This window comes from Scyliorhinus torazame, chromosome 17 (genome assembly GCF_047496885.1).
Source record: "Scyliorhinus torazame isolate Kashiwa2021f chromosome 17, sScyTor2.1, whole genome shotgun sequence".
In the NCBI taxonomy this organism is placed as follows: domain Eukaryota; kingdom Metazoa; phylum Chordata; class Chondrichthyes; order Carcharhiniformes; family Scyliorhinidae; genus Scyliorhinus; species Scyliorhinus torazame.
The window spans coordinates 9120703-9134528 of NC_092723.1; positions in this window are offsets into that span (position 1 = coordinate 9120703).

Below are 13826 nucleotides of genomic sequence, written 5' to 3' on the forward strand. Positions count from 1 at the left end.
TCACCCAATAAATTGCTGACACAACCCCCCCCTCTCCACTCCCCGTGTCGTCAGCCCCTCTTCCAACAGTGTGGGGGTCAGCAACACTGGAAAGCTCCGTATCTCCTTCCTAGCAAAATCTTGGACCTGCATGTACCTAAACATTTCCCCCTGCCCCAGCGCATGTTTCGCCCCAAGCTCCTCCAGTCCAGCAAACCGGCCCACCAAAAACAAATCCTTCAGTGCCCTAACTTCCCTCTCCTCCCATCTCCGAAAACTCCCACCCCACCTCTCTGACTCAAATCTGTGATCCCTCCGAATCGGCATTTCCCTTGACCCTGCCCCCAGCCGAAAGTGCTGGCGCAACTGCCTCCAGGTTTTCAATGTCGCTATTATGTTGCTCTTTTTAGCCTTAGTCTATTTGCTCTGTTTACGTCACCTTTGCTCATGAGTCGCCAGGTATCTTTATGATACCGCCACGTGGTTCAAGTTCAGGTTATGATTAATAACACAGCACACCGCTTAGTAAGGATTAAAACAACGGTCATTTATTATATACAACAAGCAATATTAATGCCCTAATACTACTTTCCATATAATAACCCTAATACTACTGGCCAATACTTAACTTAGGAAGAGCCCACCAGGTCAGGGAAACGAATGGCTTGTCCAATCAAATCTGGCCCGCGGGATTCAAAAGGCTGCTACAGGTCGGTGGCTAGGTGTCTCTACCGGATAGCGATCGTTGGATTCAAACTTACACTTGCCGGTGGCTGGTCTTGTGAAGGTCTCGAGCAGGCGAAGATGAGAGAGAGAGATCTGAACTTGGACCTTCACTTTTATAGGGCCCAGGGGCTTCCCGCCTCCCGGGGCGGCCCTTGACCCTGAGTCCCAAGTGATTGGATTCTGTCCCCAATCTCTGGGGTCGATGTGTCCAATGGTGAGGCGATTCCTCGATCGGGGGCTGGTCGCTCACCTGTCTTTGTTTCGGCCACTGCAGGCGCCGACAAGTCTGGCCCGGTATTCAATTGCTAATATGTTGCAATTGTTCCCGGGGATAGCCGATTTAACTGTGGATATCTGAGTAGATTAGGTGTAAACAGTCCTGAATGAAACTGCGGATACCTGGGTTGATGGGCTGTTGATAGCCCTGAGTATCGATCTGGGCTACGTTCCCAGAGCTGAATATGCAAACCTGTCTGCAGCTGCCTGCTTGTGTCTTCTTGGCTGCTTTTCCCAGCAGTCGTTCGGGTTAGCCGTTTTAAACTGGGTTTGGGCCAGATTAATCGGAACGCAGCCATTTTACATGGCTACATTCCCGCCTTGTGATCCTAACGCGAAGCGTGAAGGATCACATAAATTTTGTCCTCTTCGTTTCCCGACTGGGGGGGCACCTCCCACATGGCCACTACTCTGACCCTAGCTATGCACAAAAATTTACCTAAACAATTCTTGAGGGCGCTATGTCAGGCAGGGGCATGTGTCTGGAAAAAAATAAACTGGGAACCTCTAATTTTACCTAAACAATTCTTCAAACTTACAGTCTTATCTCTCTATACAATGACAATTACAACATTTAATATATTCTTTCCTGGCTTGGCAGTCAAGCTCAGGATCATACATTTCCACACATTCTCTTTTTTTATTTACAGGAAAAAAAACCCGCCAGTGCATGTTTTATTATTCATATGTCACGGGGGTCTGGGGTCTGGTCATAGCCAAATATCGGGGATCGGATTCGATAGACCGGGGTTCGAGCGCGGTACGCTCTCCTTTTCCACTTGCGGAGGCGCATGGTCTGTACTGCACAACTGAGTATAGCCAATGCCAACAGTGCCTCAATGATGTACGATAGAGAGTACCAAGTTATGAACTTGGCACACCAGGATAATGCAGCGTGGTTGGTGACTGGGCCCTCGGTACTACGGGGCAGTGAAGCGTTAACGGCAGGGGGGTTTGGAGTGATGGGGTCTGCGTTCCCGCGCAACCAAAAGTCCATAATAAATATGTTGAGCACGAAGAAAGGAGTCCTCATGGCTGTCTTCTTTCTTTTCCTTTTCCTGTTGACTGGTTTTCTCCGGACTTGGAGCTTCTGGAGTTCTGTAAGACAAGCGTAGTGTGTGTAAATACTTCGGTTTAATATCTGGTGTGTTTGTGTGTCTGTCCTTCTTGGGGCCAATTAAACCCTTATAATTGGTCACAGCATTTGACTCTCCCCCCATTTTTTTTTTTCAAAACAAATGTTTGGACCCGGCACACTTCCCAATGGTGGATCAGTGCTAACTTTATCATCCAAATGCTCTAGGATGTAAATAGCATGTGGCAGCAACTCAAAGGTTGCCTAAATAAAATAAAACGGTTTTTGAAAGAAAAGTTCGAATGAGGTGCGTGTGGGCCGCGACGGGTACGATTTGGGTGGAGTCCCCGGGTAGGATGGCTACCAATACTGTATCTTCCCTACCTGAGCGTTTTTGACCAACGGGGGGGGGGGGGGGGGGGGGGGGGGGGGGGGTCCCCAGGCAGGGCGGGTCTCACGCCGTTTCTCCACTGCCTGAGCGACCAAAGAACGGACATAAATGTAGTCATCATGGTGGGGTTACTGTTCTGATTCTACCATCAAATCAGAAGAGTAGCTACGATCGGGCGTCTGGTCTGGTGGGCCTCTGAGGCAAGTCCTCAGAGGTATCGGCCGAATGGGCGTGTGGCCGCGGTGGGTATCTGAGTCAAGTCCTCAGAGGTATCGGCCGAATGGGCGTGTGGCGGTGGTGGGGGTCAGTGGGAAAAGTTAAAAGTTCAGGTGAATGGGTGTGGGGCGGTGAGAGAATTCTCCTGTAGGACGGACAACATTTAACAAACAGACAGACAACATAAAACATTCTGCCGGTTCCATCAGAAAGGACAACGCTTTTCACCAAGTGTCTCCTTTAAATCATCATGTGGACACCTCAGTTCTCGGTCGCTACGGGCTCTGCCTTTTTCTTATCGAGAGTGCCTGTCGGTTGGGCACTCTGTGGTTTCTTAGGGCCATTGCATTCTCTAGCAAAATGTCCCAATTTTCCGCAATTGTAGCACTCTTGCGGTTTGGCTGGGGGGCTGTTCTTTCCCTCGTTTACCCAGGCGGGGTTGTGAAGAGTGGTTCTTACTGCCTGCACGTCTGCGGCGGCTTGGTTTTCCTCGGGTGTTCTAGTGGCTGATTTACCGTGAGCCGCTTGTTCCCAGACTCGGGACAATCTCTTGACCACCCACTTCTCATTATGAGCCTCCTCCGAGGGGTCATAATTGCTCCAGGCATTCTGTCCTGCTTCCGTGGCATGGGAGATAAGGGTGCGGGTGCACTTGGCCATATTGTCTGCGGACAAATGGGCACGGTCTACGTTGCCGAAAACGGCTTCAAAATGAATCCACAAGCGTCCTGCGAACGCTGTGGGGTGTTCAGACTTTTTCTGTCTGTATTTATTCAGACCGTCTATGGGGTCGCCCCGGTTGTACCCGATTGCATCCAGGATCGCGGTATGCATTTCTGCAAGGGTGCCTCCTCCTACATTCTGTGGGTCGGGAAGGGCTGCTGCGACCGATGGGTCTAAGCTGAGGACTGTGAGCTTTACCTGCTCTTTCTCATCCAGGCCGTACATGGTCGCCTGGTGTTTGACGGTGGCAAAGAAATGGTGTGGGTCTGAAGCGGGGAGGAACGGTGTGATTTTGGCACACGCGTCCCGTAATTGGGTCACTGTGAGGGGGGTGGAATATAAGATCTCCGCCTCGTCTGCTGTGGCGGTGCGGTGGGTTGTTACAGGGTTCATGGGAGCCTGTATTATCTGTTGTGTGGGGGGTGGGGGTGCTTTCCTCCTTAGGGGTTTTCCCTGCGCACATGCTCCCTGAACGTATCTCTACGCTGTCTCCTGCAATTCTTCCCAATCAGGGCCGTCTTCCTGTTCTAAACTTTCCCCAAAGGTTTCTTGAAATCCCTTTTGGACAGAAAACAGTGCTTTCAAGTCTTCAATCTGCTTTCGGCACTTAGCATGGTCTAAAGTACTCTGCCTTAGTTCCGTTGTTGTGGCGTGGAGCGCTCTCAAGGCTGCCTTGAGATCACTGCATTGTTTCTCGAGCTTCTCTAACTGGTTTTCTGTTTCTTTCTTTACCAGGACTGCACGCTGCAGGTCCTGATAAGCCTTCTCATACTGTGACTGGAAACTACTCAAGTGCGCCAGACAAGATTGGTGACCCCGTTTGGCGTCAGCCACCTCTTGGTCCTTTGCTGCTAATTTCCCTTTCAATTCCAGGTTCTCTTTCTCAATTTTGCATATATCGGTTTTACTCATCCGATGTATGCCTTCTATTTCCTTGCGGAGCGTCCTGACGACCTCCTCTGTGCCTCGCAATTGTGCCAGACAGGACACAATTGCCATCGGCTTGTGCGCTTTTGCTAAACTCTTTCTGTGGATCTCGCTCAGGTTCTCCCACCAAGTATGCCCTATACTTCCAGGACCTGAGTCGTCGTTATTGCAGAAATCCTTCCACACGGGCCATCCTTTGCCCTGCAGAAATTTGCGGATTTCCACCTCCCAAACGGGACACTGTCCCGCTCCTACACTGCTGACTGGTGCGACAGCAAAATCTTCGGGGTTCATGAGGCGCTGCATCGCTTGCATTGCCTGCATGGCTCTCTCTTATCTGCTCGTTACGTTCGAATTTGGAACAGGGGGCTAAGGTGGTGTGGTAGATGCGGGTACGGCTTGCGCTAATTTCCGAAATACCAACTGCCGATAGTTTTGGCGCAACAAAAAGTCTATCAGTTTTGCCTTATAACCCTGTTAGTTACGCATGCATATACACACTTCCGAATTGTGAATTATTAACCAGAACCGCTTGAACACTTGTGGTTTTTTTTTTTATGTTTCCGATTGGATTCTAATTCAAAATGTTGGGGTTCTCCTGGAGTGGTTTTCCACTTCTAAGTCGGGTCCCACCAGAGTCGCCAATTAATTTGCTCTTTTTAGCCTTAGTCTATTTGCTCTGTTTAGGTCACCTTTGCTCATGAGTCGCCAGGTATCTTTATGATACCGCCACGTGGTTCAAGTTCAGGTTATGATTAATAACACAGCACACCGCTTAGTAAGGATTAAAACAACGGTCATTTATTATATACAACAAGCAATATTAATACCCTAATACTACTTTCTATATAATATATCACTACTGGCCAATACTTAACTTAGGAAGAGCCCACCAGGTCAGGGAAACGAATGGCTTGTCCAATCAGATCTGGCCCACGGGATTCAAAAGGCTGCTACAGGTCGGTGGCTAGGTGTTTCTACCGGATAGCGATCGTTGGATTCAAACTTACACTTGCTGGTGGCTGGTCTTGCGAAGGTCTCGAGCAGGCGAAGATGAGAGAGAGAGATCTGAACTTGGACCTTCACTTTTATAGGGCCCAGGGGCTACCCGCCTCCCGGGGCGGCCCTTGACCCTGAGTCCCAAGTGATTGGATTCTGTCCCCAATCTCTGGGGTCGATGTGTCCAATGGTGAGGCGATTCCTCGATCAGGGGGTGGTCGCTCACCTGTCTTTGTTTCGGCCACTGCAGGCGCCGACAGGTCTGGCCCGGTATTCAATTGCTAATATGTTGCAATTGTTCCCGGGGATAGCCGATTTAACTGTGGATATCTGAGTAGATTAGGTGTAAACAGTCCTGAATGCAACTGCAGATACCTGGGTTGATGGGCTGTTGATAGCCCTGAGTATCGATCTGGGCTAACTTCCCCAGAGCCGAATATGCAAACCTGTCTGCAGCTGCCTGCTTGTGTCTTCTTGGCTGCTTTTCCCAGCAGTCGTTCGGGTTAGCCGTTTTAAACTGGGTTTGGGCCAGATTAATCGGAACGCAGCCATTTTACATGGCTACACTACCACCACCGGACTCCTCAAATATTTCCCCGGAGCCATCGGGAGCAGTACTTTGCCAACGCCCTCAGCCCCGACCCCCTGCACAAACTCTCCTCCATTCTAACCCATTGGGAGCCTCCCCCTCTAGCCCAACTCCTCCCCGTTTGCTGCCCAGTAAATACACTAAATTCAGGAGACCCAACGCCCCTGACTGCTGTCCTCTCTGCAACAGCCATCTTCCCCCCTATATAAACAAGGTGATCATTTTTTCGACCTTGACAAATGCCTTTGGCAGGAAGATTGGCAGGCACTGAAAAATAAACAAAAATCGCGGCAACACGTTGATTTTAATTGCCTGCACCCGACCTGCCAGCGACAGAGGAAGACCATTCCACCTTGCCAAATCCGCTTTCACCCTCCCACCAAACTAGTGATATTATACCTATGGACGGGACAAGGGAATGCGGCCGTGACCTGTCCAATCTCGGCTCCTGCACCAAGTTCCAGTCCCCACCCACTAATTTGTGTGAGTCCAAGTCAGGGATGGCCCCATGCACTTTCTTTACAAACTCTACATCATCGCAGTTGGGACCATATACACTTACCAGCTCCACCAAGCTCCCCTCCAATGCCACTGTCACTATCACATACCTTCCTCCCTGGTCCGCAACCACTTTCTCCATCTGGAACCGTACGCTTTTTGCTAACCAGGACCACTACCCACTGAGCCCTGCCATCAAATCCCGAGTGAAATGCCGAACTAACCCAGCCCTTCCTCAGCCTCACCTGATCCTTCACCCTCAAGCGAGTCTCCTGCAGGATTGCCACATCAGCCCTCAAACCTGTCAGATCCACCAGCACCCTTGATCTCTTCACTGGGCCTCCCAACCCCCTCATGTTCCACGTAACTATCCTAACCTTCCTCTCAAAAAAACCTCACTCAGTATAGATCCACTCCCCCCTTTTCACACCTTTTAGGCCCATCGAAACCTGCTCGGCAGGCTCCAATTACGCAGCCCCTCCCTCACCATACCTCCGTTCACTAGCTGACTCAAGTTAGCTAGCGCGGGGCCCCCACCCAGGACTTCCCTCCACTCCCCACCCGCTCAGGCCCAGGAAAAACAATCAAACACAAACATCTCAGCAAAATAAAACCGTCGAAACAAAGAACAACAATAAAAAACTTAACCTCTATAACAGCGTGAAGTAAAAAATAACAATATTGGTCAAAACTCCATTTATACACTCTCCCAACTCCTCTTTCACAGTCCACAAGCCCTCTTCGGTTCCAGTCTTCACTTCTGTCCCAGGCCTTCTACCTTCACAAACGCCTCTGTCGCCTCCACCGTCTCAAAATAGAAATCTCTGGCGTTGTACGTCACCCTCAACTTCGCTGGGTACACCACTCCAAATCGCACCCCACTGTTGTACAATGCCGTCTTCACTCAGCTTAAAGTCGCTCGCCTCGTTGCCAGATCCTCCGTCAAGTCCTGGTAAATGCAAACACCAGTACCAGCCCACTGCGCTTCCCGCTTCTGCTTTGCCATGTTCAAAACCTTCTCTTCATGTGATATCTGTGGGAGCAGATGATCACTGCCCTTGGCAACTCATTCAACTTCGGCTTCGGCCTCAGCGGCCGATGGGCTCGGTCCAGTTCATACCGAGAGGGTTCCTCTCCCTCCCCCATCAGTTCCGCCAACATCTTGGTGAAGAACTCCGTCAGCCTCGAGCCCTCCACCCCCTCGGCAGGCCCACAATCCTCAAATTCTGCCGCCTCGAGCAGCTCTCCAAATCCTCCAGCTTTGTTCGAAGCCTCTTATTGGCCTCAACCACCCTCCGCAGCTCATCCCTCATTGAGGTGAGCTGATCGCTGTGCTGTGACATGGCCTCCTCCACTCCCTTCATCTTCTCTCCCTGCTCCCTCACCTCGGCCGATGTCTTCGCCACAGCCAACTCACCGGGGCAAGTGCCTTCTCCTTCAAAGCCACCGCCATCTCCTTCAGCAACACCTCCATATATTTTGCGAACTGCTTCTCCAGCTCCAAAGACATCATCTCAGTCATCCTCTCTGCTATAAGCAGTGCGGCCCCACCCATTCGCCATCTTGCTAGCTCCCGGGCTGGCCCTCTCACTCGACGGTGAACCCTCACTCCCTCCCTTCTTCACGGCTGTTTTCCTTAAACCTTTTGACATTCTTTGCCTTCATTATGTCCTCCGACACTCAATCATTCACAAATTGCCCCCAGGACCGGACATAAAAACTCCTAAAAACATGCCGCAAGCGGGAGCCACCCAACATGTGATTTGCCCTCTACATGCTGCCGCCGGAGGCTAGTTGAAACAACTCTCATCCAATTTTCATGAACATTTTCCTGCATCATTTTTTAATGTGAGGTGAAAAAGTTGTAACTCATCCCTTATTCTAAATTGACTCTTTTTATTTCTAATCAATGACAAATCTGTAAAATATTTCAGTTTACACTCTTAAAATTTTAATAATTATTACATTTTCTATTGTCTTTTCCGACCCACAAAGCCATCTTAACTATAAGCTCTCATTACTGATAATATTCTAACGATTCTGACACCAAGTAATGTCGGCCAACCTTTCTTCCTTCCTGCAATGAAGCACACAGAACAGAGGACGATATTCAAAGTTGGCCTGCCAATACCTTGTACAAATATACCATCACCTACTTACTTTTATGTTCAATCCCCTGCCAAACACTTAAGAATGGTCGGAATCCACTCAGTTCAATCTCTCTTGGCTCTACATTGCTCTTTGATCCATCCAGACCATAAAGGATCAAACAGGCAAAATACTGACTATACTCAACCAGCTCCTGGTTGCAAAACTCAGAACAGAGTGTCCAACATTAGATGGTGACCAATGAGCAATATTTGATGCACAATCCTGATTGTGCTGACGACCAGTTAGTTTGGCTCGCAGTGTGGCTCACTTACATATGCTCGAAGCTATTCTCACACAGGGCCTGTCCTTTGCAGACCTTGTGCCTTTTTCAACGAACCAGAAGATTAAGGGACAGCCATTCCCTGGTTCATTCCCCAGGGCAGCGACTTGACCAGTCGGCCTGCCTGGTTTGAATTTAAGCAAAAGCTTGGCAGTTAACTGTTCCATTCTCCATGGCAATACCTCCGCCAATCAGCACCCTTTTCTCATGCAGCATGAATCCCTTTATATTTGCTACTCTTGCGAATCTGTCCTGATTGGCCAAAGTTGAAAAGCTTCACCAGCATGTCTTTTTTTCAGCAATACGCAAATGAAACATTTTAAGATACATTCAATCGGGTATTGTTTCAGCCACTTTAAGGCTTTTACTCAGTCGGTGAGCCTAGTTTGCAGTCCTCCAAGGGACCTTGTTTTAGTGTGAGGCAAGATGTCAATATGACTCTGCAGAGTACACCCGAGTACAGCAAAGAAAGTTTATTGAAGGTTATCAACTTCACTTATCTGTTTTCCACTGATTATCAACCTCTTTGTGTGAATTGATTATCGCACAGTGACCGTGATGTTTTGGTGCCTTTCCAAAGCCTGAATAACAAAACCTCGAGGTGGGTATCTGTGATATTTCAATTTACATTGGCTATTTTTGTGTCTTGTGTATACTATGTGGGCAGCACGGCAGCACAGTGGTTAGCGCTGTTGCTTCATAACGCCAGGGTCCCAGGTTCAATTCCTGGCTTGGGTCACTGTCTGTGCGGAGTCTGCACGTTCTCCCTGTGTCTGCCTGGGTTTCCTCCGGGTGCTCCGGTTTCCTCCTGCAAGTCCCGAAAGACCATACGACCATAAGACCATAAGACATAGGAGCGGAAGTAAAGCCATTCGGCCCATCGAGTCCACTCCACCATTCAATCATGGCTGATTTCAACTCCATTTACCCGCTCTCTCTCCATAGCCCTTAATTCCTCGAGAAATCAAGAATTTATCAACTTCTGTCTTAAAGACACTCAACGTCCCGGCCTCCACCGCCCTCTGTGGCAATGAATTCCACAACCCACCATTCTCTGGCTGAAGAAATTTCTCCTCATCTCTGTTCTAAAGTGACTCCCTTTTATTCTAAGGCTGTGCCCCCGGGTCCTAGTCTCCCCTGCTAATGGAAACAACTTCCCTACGTCCACCCTATCTAAGCCATTCATTATCTTGTAAGTTTCTATTAGATCTCCCCTCAACCTCCTAAACTCCAATGAATATAATCCCAGGATCCTCAGACGTTCATCGTATGTTAGGCCTACCATTCCTGGGATCATCCGTGTGAATCTCCGCTGGACCCGCTCCAGTGCCAGTAGGTCCTTCCTGAGGTGTGGGGCCCAAAATTGCTCACAGTATTCTAAATGGGGCCTAACTAATGCTTTATAAAGCTTCAGAAGTACATCCCTGCTTTTATATTCCGAGCCTCTTGAGATAAATGACAACATTGCATTTGCTTTCTTAATTACGGACTCAACCTGCAAGTTTATCTTTAGAGAATCCTGGACTAGGACTCCCAAGTCCCTTTGCACTTCAGCATTATGAATATTGTCACCGTTCAGAAAATAGTCCATGCCTCTATTCTTTTTTCCAACGTGCAAGACCTCGCACTCGCCCACGTTGAATTTCATCAGCCATTTCTTGGACCACTCTCCTAAACTGTCTAAATCTTTCTGCAGCCTCCCCACCTCCTCCATACTACCTGCCCCTCCACCTATCTTTGTATCATCGGCAAACTTAGCCAGAATGCCCCCAGTCCCGTCATCTAGATCGTTAATATATAAAGAGAACTGAACCCTGCGGGACACCACTCGTCACCGGTTGCCATTCCGAAAAAGAACCTGTTATCCCAACTCTCTGCCTTCTGCCTGACAGCCAATCGTCAATCCATGTTAGTACCTTGCCTCGAATACCATGGGCCCTTATTTTACTCAGCAGTCTCCCGTGAGGCACCTTATCATAGAATTTACAGTGCAGAAGGAGGCCATTCGGCCCATCGAGTCTGCACTGGCCCTTGGAAAGAGCATCCTACCCAAGGTCAACAACTCCACCCTATCCCCATAACCCAGTAACCCCACCCAACACTAAGGGCAATTTTGGACACTAAGGGCAATTTAGCATGGCCAATCCACCTAACCTGCACATCTTTGGACTGTGGGAGGAAACCGGAGCACCCGGAGGAAACCCACGCACACACGGGGAGGATGTGCAGACTCCGCACAGACAGTGACCCAAGCCGGAATCAAACCTGGGACCCAGGAGCTGTGAAGCAATTGTGCTATCCACAATGCTACCGTGCTGCCCAAAGGCCTTTTGGAAGTCAAGATAGATAACATCCATTGGCTCTCCTTGGTCTAACCTATTTGTTGTCTCTTCAAAGAACTCTAACAGGTTTGTCAGGCATGACCTCCCCTTACTAAATCCATGCTGACTTGTCCTAATCCGACCCTGCACTTCCAAGAATTTAGAAATCTCATCCTTAACAATGGATTCTAGAATCTTGCCAACAACCGAGGTTAGGCTAATTGGCCTATAATTTTCCATCTTTTTTCTTGAACAGGGGGGTTACAACAGCGATTTTCCAATCCTCTGGGACTTTCCCTGACTCCAGTGACTTTTGAAAGATCATAACTAACGCCTCCACTATTTCTTCAGCTATCTCCTTTAGAACTCTGGGATGTAGCCCATCTGGGCCCGGAGATTTATCAATTTTTAGACCTCTTAGTTTCTCTAGCACTTTCTCCTTTGTGATGGCTACCATATTCAACTCTGCCCCCTGACTCTCCTGAATTGTTGGGATATTAGTCATGTCTTCTACTGTGAAGTACTGCAAAGTACTTATTTAGTTCCTCAGCTATTTCCTCGTCTCCCATCACTAGATTACCAGCGTCATTTTGGAGCGGCCCAATATCTACTTTTGCCTCCCATTTGTTTTTAATGTATTTGAAGAAACTTTTACTATCATTCCTAATGTTACTGGCTAGCCTACTTTCATATTTGATCCTCTCTTTCCTTATTTCTCTCTTTGTTGTCCTCTGTTTTTGTTGCCTTCCCAAGCTCCTGACTTCCCACTACTCTTTGCCACATTATAGGCTTTCTCTTATGCTTTGATGCATTCCCTAACTTCCTTTGTCAGCCATGGCTGCCTAATCCACCCTCTGATAACCTTTCTTTTCTTTGGGATGAACCTCTGTACTGTGTCCTCAATTACTCCCAGAAACTCCTGCCATTGCTGTTCTACTGTCTTTCCCACTAGGCTCTGCTCCCAATCGATTTTCGTCAGTTCCTCCCTCATGCCCCTGTAGTTACTTTTATTTAACTGTAACACCTTTACATCTGATTCTACCTTCTTTCTTTCAAATTGGAGATTGAATTCTACCATATTATGATCACTGCCTCCTAAGTGTTCCCTTACTTTAAGATCTTTAATCAAGTCTGGCTCATTACATAACACTAAGTCCAGAATGGCCTGTCCCCTCGTGGGCTCCATCACAAGCTGTTCCAAAAAGCCCTCCTGTAAACATTCAAATAATTCCCTATCTTTGGGTCCACTGGCAGCATTATTTACCCAATCCACCTGCATATTGAAGTCCCCCATGATCACTGTGACCTTGCCTTTCTGACATGCACTTTCTATTTCGTGGTGCATTTTGTGCCCCTGGTCCTGACCACTGTTAGGAGGCCTGTACATAACTCCAATTATGGTTTTTTTGCCTTTGTGGTTCCTCAACTCTACCCACACAGACTCCACATCATCTGACCCTATGTCGTTTAGTGCTATTGATTTAATTTCATTCCTAATTAACAAGGCAACCCCGCCCCCTCTGCCCACCTCTCTGTCTTTTCAATAGGTTGTGAATCCCTGGATGTTTAAATGCCAGTCCTGAACCCCCTGCAACCACGTCTCTGTGATGCCTACCACATCATACCTGCCAGTCACAATCTGGGCCACAAGCTCATCTACCTTGTTCCGTACACTGCGCGCATTTAAATATAGCACCTTTAATTCTCTATTGACCGTCCCTTTTTGTTTTCTAAGTGTGGTGGACCTTGGTTTACTGAGCCTTTCCATACACTGTGTCATATTTTGTGGGATGGGGACTATCGTAACCTCTCCTGAGTTCTGTCTTTTCGTGCTTTTTTGTATTCCTAAGCAGCTACGCCTCCCACTGATTACTTCATCTCTTGGTTCCCTGACTTTCCCTTCCCCCCCAATCTCTAGTTTAAAGTCCTATTGACCACCCTATTAACTCTTTTCGCCAGAACACTGGTCCCAGCTCGGTTCAGGTGGAGACCATCCCAACGGTATAGGTCCCCCCTGTCCCAAAACTGATGCCAGTGTCCCATGAAAAGGAACCCCTCTTTCCCACACCACTCTTTCAGCCACGTGTTAACTTCCCTTATTCTTGCCTCCCTATGCCAATTTGCACGTGGCTCGGGCAGTAAAGGGCCTGTTCCTGTGCTGTACATTTCTTTGTTCTTTGTTCTTTGTAATCAGGATTATGACCCTTGAGGACCTGTTTTTTAATTTGAATCCTAGCTCTTTATAATCTCTAAACAGGTCCTCTTTTCTAGACTTGCCTATGTTGTTGGTACCGACATGGACCACAACAACTGGATCCTCTCCCTCCCTCTCCAGTATCCTTTCAAGCCGGTCAGAGATGTCCCGCACCCTAGCACCGGGCAGGCAACATACCATGCGGGACTCTTTATCCTGCTCACAAAGGAGGATAAAGAGTCCCGCATGGTATGTTGTCTGCCCGGTGCTTGTTAGGTGAATTGGACATTCTGAATTCTCCCTCTGTGTAACTGAACAGGCGCCGGAATGTGGTGACTAGGGGATCTTCACAGTAACTTCATTGCAGTATTAATGTAAGCCTACTTGTGACAATAAAAAAGATTATTATACATAGTGCCTCACACCATACTCCTCAATTAGTCTCCACTCCCAACTCCCCTTCCCATTTCTCCTTGACCTT